The sequence below is a fragment of the Solanum lycopersicum genome, chromosome 7, assembly GCF_036512215.1.
Source record: "Solanum lycopersicum chromosome 7, SLM_r2.1".
NCBI classification, from domain to species: domain Eukaryota; kingdom Viridiplantae; phylum Streptophyta; class Magnoliopsida; order Solanales; family Solanaceae; genus Solanum; species Solanum lycopersicum.
Window position 1 is genome coordinate 18,767,914 of NC_090806.1, and position 8,196 is coordinate 18,776,109.

At 34.3% G+C, this 8,196-nt stretch overlaps 1 long non-coding RNA gene across 1 annotated transcript; it reads left to right on the plus strand.

Moving 5' to 3' along the window:
• Positions 1 to 1,467: 1,467 nt before the first annotated feature.
• Positions 1,468 to 4,416, plus strand: LOC138337584 (uncharacterized). Its single transcript, XR_011210878.1, has 2 exons — positions 1,468 to 1,581; positions 4,156 to 4,416. It is a non-coding gene; the product is annotated as an uncharacterized lncRNA (long non-coding RNA).
• The last annotated feature ends 3,780 nt before the right edge of the window (positions 4,417 to 8,196 follow it).

Sequence of the window (8,196 nt, forward strand, 5' to 3'; positions counted from 1 at the left end):
TTCCAAGGTAAGACACAAACATTTATATAGCATATTGGTGGATCCACTAGCTAACGTTCCTACGGGGGCACATTGTTTATGAAATAGGAGATTGTTACTAAAAACCCTTTTTATGATAATTAGCATTGTAGTTTCAATCTCATGAGAACATTGGTTGAACCTATCTTACATTGTGAAGGAACACCTCTTACTATCGTGTTCACTAGATACTAAGCTAAATTCCCGTTCATGAAATATTTTAAAGTCTTTCTTAACATTAGTTCAAAACATAGGTCTTAAGATTTAAACCCCGATAAAACATGATCATACATTTTAGGTTGAGTAAACACTTTCATCACAAAACCAACATGACGTGAGAACATTACATCATAACATAGTCATAAGATGTACATGAAGATTACCTTTAACCCCACATATTGCTAAACCTATAATCAATTCACAACCATCATATTCATAGGATGATCGTACATTCATAATTTCATCATTCAAAATTCAATTAATGAACACTAACACCAACAATACTATAATAGAGTATTCAAGACATTGAAGATCTTATTTATGGCCTCCATGAAACCCTTTCATGACTTCGTCCCAAATACATGATATTTATCCATCAAATAAATTATCATAATACTATAATAGTAAATTTTTAAGAAAATACTCAACTGCATAGCCTGTAGTCATTAAAAAACATAGTTCATGATTTTTAGGGTAAGGAGAACAGAGACATTCATGGGTCTTCAAGAATTAGGTAAAAAATTATAAAGTCTCTCAAAATGAGGTAAGTATATTAGAGCATCACATGAATTTAAAAATGTTAAAATATGTTAATTAAGTGTTTTGTATCATGCATAAATGATTTGAAGTGATTTGGAGGTCCAACGTCCAAGAACGTTCGATGACATTTAAAAGTTAGCCTTGATATGTGCATATGTGTTCTAGTAAGTCTTGGCATGTTTTACGTATTCGTTTTGTTTGAAATTGATATGAGAGGTCATTAAGTTGTATATGATCATATTTAATTCGTAAATGTACGGGAAAGACTCTCCATGGACAACTCAAAGGGTCCCCGAGGAGGACCCAAAGGCTGCCTAGACACTGCATTAGCAATGTTAATCAAGGCCCACGAAACACGTCAGTTTAACTATTCCCCATTAATTGGGGGGGGGGGGGTATGGGCGTATTATCATACATAACCATGTGAAATAAAGATCCAAGGATAGAGGTGCAGTTGTATGAGAAAGAGCAATTGGACGAGCCGTTCTCCAATCGACACCCCGTCGGCTACTTTCATCGATAATGCTGCAGTTCTGCTGCATGCACTCTACCATGCTAAGGGGTGAATTGGAAATTCACCCCACGTTCCTAAATTATTATGGACGGTTTATTTAAGTATTTTTAGGTGTTTTAAGTTAGTATATAAGACTTAACCCCAATTAGACCCCATTTATAAAATTTTATCTTCCCTCTCAAAACAAAACCTCTCTAGAAATGTCCATCGGAGATCAAGCTCAAGAACAGCTTGGTTGATGAATTGTGATGTATTATTCATCAAGTTTTCATTGTTTCTCATATAATGAGGTATGGTGATCCTTTATCTTTATATAACCATTCATCTAGAGAGCTCATTAAAAAGTTTTCAAAGAGAGTTCATGATCAAAATTTCTTATCTTTTAATAAATCCATGAGTTCTTTCTAAAATTGATTTGAAAAGAATGCTTATGATCAATTGTTGATTATATACTTTTTTGAGTGTGATTTTTAATCCAATTTGGTGATGAACCCATGATCCTCCCAATTTGTAAATTTAGCATATATTATATTGATTTTAGGTTGATTGTAGTGTGATTCAATTATGATAAATTAATTATATATGATGTCTTCTATGTGAATTGATGATGAATAATGGGTAATTGATCAATCAGGATCAAGGTTTGGAGATTTGTTATATTTGATCTATATTTCTCTACTTCCTATAGAATTGATTATGTAGTACATGAGGTGATCTTTATATTATGATGGTTGAGTTATGCTTTCGATTATGTTATTGTACTTTTGAATAATTCCTTATTCATGAATTATTGATGAATTATGAGGAGTTATCAATGATGATCAATGATTGGTTAATTGGTAAGATTGCCCTACTTCTTCTACTTTTCTTTACATATGATAGTTGAATTGGCCTTTTATGGCATTATGTGGTATGATCCAATTATGGTGGTGGTGTTTACTTTCTTTTAAATCCTTATATGAGTTGATCACGTCCTTAAAGGCAATTTATAGATTATGAAGTGTTGTTATGATGATCACACAATGTGAACTAGTATGTCTAGTCTTTGAATCTACTATTGTGTTCTAGGTGTATTGATGATTTCTTCTATGATTAAATGGAGTTTTTAGAGTTAGGTTTGATCTATATGCTTCTCGTTATGAAGTTCTAATTGTTAATGACCCCTACCTATGTACCCTTATATGAATGTTTGATCTTAGACAATGTTACGAGTCTAGAATGCAAATGTTAACGTTGTATTGTCTCCTATGCTATGATGTGGTGTGTGCTCCATGAATGAATGAATAATGTTGTCTTAATAGGGTGGCTTCCTCAATATTGTGTTTAGATCCATTATATGATCATGTTGTCCAATGTACACACCTTCCCACCTTATGCATGCTTATGAGTAGTATAGGTTCATGGTGTCGAATGAAAGGATAATTATCATAAGCACTAATGTCTACTACTATGCATGTAGAGTATATGTCCATGAAAGCCAGAAATGTCTCGTATCAAAGATGACTTGATAGGTGTACTAGTGTAGGCAATGGTATGGGCTTTTGCCTACTTATTGCACATGTCTACCTTGATAAAGAGGAAGGCTTGTCAACCAAATGATCTCATGAGATGGAAAGTATAATTCCTAATGGCATAAATAGGGTTTCAGTATACATCTCCTAGATCTATAATTATGTTTCCCCCATACTACCTAGAAAGTTGATCCACCTAGATGCTAGTATGATATTAATGTTCTACCTTGGCAAGTAGAGCACCTCCTTTTAGTGTGGGGTTCCATGACACCAAATTCCATGTTTGGCTAACATGATCTTATTTTCGGTTGAGGCTAGGATTTCCATAAAGTAAAATTAACAATGGGAGTACAATAATGAATCCTAACTAGGATAACCTAAATGAACTTGCTTACTGTAGGTGAGGGTATGAGACATTACCTATGCATTGCACAAGTAGCTCTTGGCGGGAGTTATACGAAAATGTTCTATATGTATATGAATGTGTATGTGTATTATATGCATGACATTATGGTATTGATATAATTATATGCTAATATGCATAGTATGAGTCCTATGGTGTGTATATGATGAGGTCTTACCATATATGCATGATGTTGGTCTCATTGACTATATGATTACAATCATACTTTGTATGGATGTAGTTGAATATAGTTGACATATTGTTGTGTGATGTAAATATTAAATCTTGTGGTCTCATTGTGAGTCACTAAGTATGTGTGAGGTTATGGGAATTCACATGTACATTGCATTAGTAGGCTTAGATTGTGGTTATTATTAAGCTCCTTGATGCCTTTATGAAATGAAGTCTAAATATGCTATTGTTGACTATTGCCTCTTACGATGTTAATGGTAGTGTTGACTTGCATATTGTCTTTGAATGGGTTTTATATGTGATGTTTGTATTGTCATGACATTTTATGCCTATATGTATGTGTATAGGTGTTGGGTGTTAATGAAGGATATGTTAATGTTTACCTTGGTGGCCTTAAGGGGATGCTTCAGTGTGGGTAGTGAAATGGGTCACTATTCATACAATGCACCAAGTGTTGCTAGAGGGTTAGTTGGGGTAAGGCTTATCATAAGGTGAAGGTAATACTATGAATAAGACAAATGTGCCTTGAATGAATTATGTGGCTTTATGTGACATTATGAATAGGGTTTATGCCTATGTGAAGTGTATGAGCTATGTTGTTATTATTTTATAAAGGTTTTGTGAAGATTTACTAAAAAGCATGATGGATGGTTTTATAACCAAATGTCATCTTTAAATGAATGTTTTTGCATGATTTTCGTACATAGTACATTCTTGTACTATTATCATTCTTCTTCACCTTTTTACATAAAGTGTAGGTTATGGATGCTTAAAGGATATCTCTAAAGTGAAGGTCTTGATTGTGTTTCCCTAGCTCAAGAAAAGGATCCTTAAGATTCAAGGATTTCCATGTCAAATTATTTTTAAAGTTATGTAATAGTTTAGATAATGTTATATATTGATAAGGGCTGCGTCCCTTTTTATTCTAATGATGTTGAGTCTATTATGTCAAAAGAGACTTACAGTCTAACTATGTATTCTGACATATATTTCATATATATGAAGTGATGTTTCTAGCATACTATGTACTATGAAAAGTTTTAAATTTTCTGCTAAATTTACCTATGAAAATGCGATGAATGATGAGTATGAGCTTGTATAGGACATCCGAGAGGTCAAGTATGCCATGTTACCTCTAGGGGTGCTCCCCGATCATAACAAAAACCATAGGTAATTCATCAAATAATTGATAAACATTCTTAATCCCATCATTATTAATAAAATCTAGAGCAAATAAGTCATGTTTAAAGGTGACACACAAATTTTAGTGATTTCTAGAAAATTGGAAGAACATTGCAAAATGAATACCTCTTGGGTAAAGGATTCACAAGAGTGAATAATTCCCATACCTTTTCAATCCTACATGATATATGGAGAAAAGCCTTGTTCTTGAGCCCTACTTGAAGCTTAGACCTTCTTATTCAATGGAGTCTTTGTATAGTGAGATAATTAAGATTGAACTGAGAGCAACAGGGTTTTCATTTTGGGGATTTATTTTAATGTGGGAATGAGCGTAATGGATTAATTTCAATATATACTAAGCCCCTAAAATACCCTAAAATACCCCTCACTTGGTTGGACCTTTTAATTAAGTCTCACTTGACATTTATTTTTGGAGTTTTTCGTCGTGGAGGTGTTCCCTCGAGTTTCTGAAAATTATTTTTGGGACAAACAGGTCCGCGACAACGTCTGTGACGAGGACCAAGATTTTGGCCTTTAGTGGATCCAGTCCGCGGCGCGGACACACATCCTTTACTCATCGTACAAACTGTCTCGGGCATCTTGTTGGACAAATATTTGGGTCCCCCTCAAGGATACCTATGGTGGTTCTTGTGGGGTTTCACCAGGACATTTTAATCCTAAAAATATTGTTTTACCTATTTAAATTATTTTTACAACATTTAACCTTCATACGACACTCCATGACTTAACAAGACCTAAGAACACCTACTAGTTAAATTCAGTAATTTCCAGATGTCATGGTCGATTGACGTTTGAGCTCTAATACGAACAAAATCAAGTTAATATGTTGAGTAATATCCGATAACATCATTTTAACCCTTTTTAAGCTATTATTCATTATGTGAGGCTCTAGACTAGGTCAGTGGATTTTTAAGGTATAACATTATCGCCCGTTGGGGAATATTCGTCGTCGAATGACACCTTAAACATATTTCTAGAATTTACGACTCAAGATTAGGATCCCAACCAACACGTGGTATATAATTATAATTCAAAGTCAAATGAGGAAACATTTACTCCATTCTCAATCATAAGAATGCACCATTATGAGGTAGAAACTATATCAACTATCAATTATGCACACATTTCATCATTTCACATTATGCAAGAAGGAATTATATCAACTACAAATTATGCACACATTTCATCATTTTACAGTATGCAAGGAGGAATTTCCTTCTCCTTCTCATATAGCTCAACATATTGAACAAGGAACCATTAAATCACTTCATAAAATCGCACTTGAGAACTTCCATAACAAGAAATATCACATAAGGTCAATTATACCAGCCACAAATTCAAGTGATATAAAGTATGAAGAACATATATTTCAATACATATATGAAGCATGAATTTTCACACGAACATACATAATTAACGGAAATCATAGAAGTTCAAATACCCTTGTGGCCCTTCATAAAACAATACTTGGAGGGATTACTAACCTCAATCTTTACTAGAAGAGGAAGTAAAAAGATGAGGATATTGGAACATCATATTGGAAATGGCCTCCTAAGTATTATTTTACACAAGGTGATTCTTCCAAAGAACCCTACGGAAGATACTTCCTTATTTCACAACTTCTACACTCGCCGGTCTAGAATCTCAATGGGACCTCTTCATAGGAAAAGTAAGCATCAACTTCTCAATCTTCTAGAGGAAGGATAGACATCGGATCATCTATGCACTTTTTGATCATTGATACATGGAACACAAGATGCACTGGAACCAACTCAATAAGTAATTTCAATTCATAGGCAACACTCTTGAAGCGTTTTAAAACTGCATATGTCCCCCATATACTGGGACTAAGTTTACCCTTTTCCTCAAACCTTATCACCTCTTTCATTTGTGATATATTCAAATAGACCAAGGCACCTACCATAAACTCAAGGTCCCTTTTTCTATTATCGGCATAAGATTTTTGTGCTGAATTTGGGCTGTCATCAATCAATACCTTATGAGTCAGACTTTTTTCCACAACCTCATAAACTGCTTGGGGACCTACTTGATCAAACTCACCTACCTTAAACAACCCAATTGGATATATGCATCTACTTCCATAAAGGGCCACAAAGCATGCAATGACGATACTCGAGTGGTAGCTATTCTTGTAGGAAAATCTATCAATGATATATTACCCTTGAAGTCAATGACATATGTGCTCGAAATATCTTCTTATGTTTGGATGGTTAATTTCGCCAAAACATCCGTTTGTGGATGAAATACAGTATTAAGTTTCACCTTCGCACCTAGCCCACTTTGGAATGCTTTCCAAAAATAAGAAGTACATTGAGTACTTCTATCTTTAATGATAGACAAGGGAATTCCATGAATTTTATAAATCTTTTTACGATACAATTTAACAAATTCTTCAGCTAATAAGTAGCTTAACGGGAATAAAATGGATTGATTATGTCAACCTATCAAAAATAACCCAAATCGAATAATTTTGCCTTTGCATAAGACGCAAACCCACAACTAAATCTGTATTGATATCTTCCCACATCAAAGTGGGGATAGCTATATATTGAGTCAACCCTCACATTTTTTGATGTTTGGCCTTGACTTATTGACAATTTGGACATTTGGCCAAAAACTCCATCGTATCTTTATCAAACCATTCTAACAATAAATCTCTTGTAAATCACAATACATTTTGTCTTCTTAAGTCATCCACATGTGGTACGCACAACCTACATTGATACCTAATTATGGCATCCCCCCAGGAGAAAGACTCATTAGATTTACTGTAAATTGATTTCTTAAACTACATCAATTGAGGATCAAGATGTTGCTAAGATTTCACCTTAACCACTAGAGACGACTTAGTGCTATGATGAAACAGGAAACCCCATTTTTGGAAATCTTCAAGTCGAACACCCGACCGGGCCAATAGATGCACATCTCTTATAGATTTTTACTTGTTATCAACAACATAGGACGCACGACCCATAGGCATCCGACTCAAAGCATCCACAAACATATTATATTTCTAGGGTGATAAAGGACACTCATATCATAATCTTTTAAAATCTTTAACCACCTTCTTTGTCGGTGTCACATCTGGGTTTACCCTCTAGACCTAACCGGCGTTGTCGTCCTTTTCAAGCACTAAGACTAGCCTCTTAGTATGACATCATTAAATTCATTAGTTAAAAAATGCGGAAAAATTTAAAACTTTCATTACAACTACTTGGAGGTTTATATAGACCTCTACATACACATACAATATAGTCGTATCGAGTATACTATAGACCCTTCATTTAGAAAAGTTACATAGCCTTCTACTTTTATTGCACATACAGAAATATAAGATAGAAAAATAGTCTCAAAGATTGTCTCATCTGATCTAAACGATTATCACAATATTGGCGTAGCCCTTACATCAATTAAACAAGACCACATATAGGTCATACAAATGTATTGTACTCAATTGTAAAGGAAAGAAATGAAAGAGTCTTTAAGCTCATAACAAGTCTGAGGCTAGATAGTGGCATTGCCCTCAGAAATTGAGGACCTCTCTTACTTGGATGAAATGAAGAATCCAAGCCTTA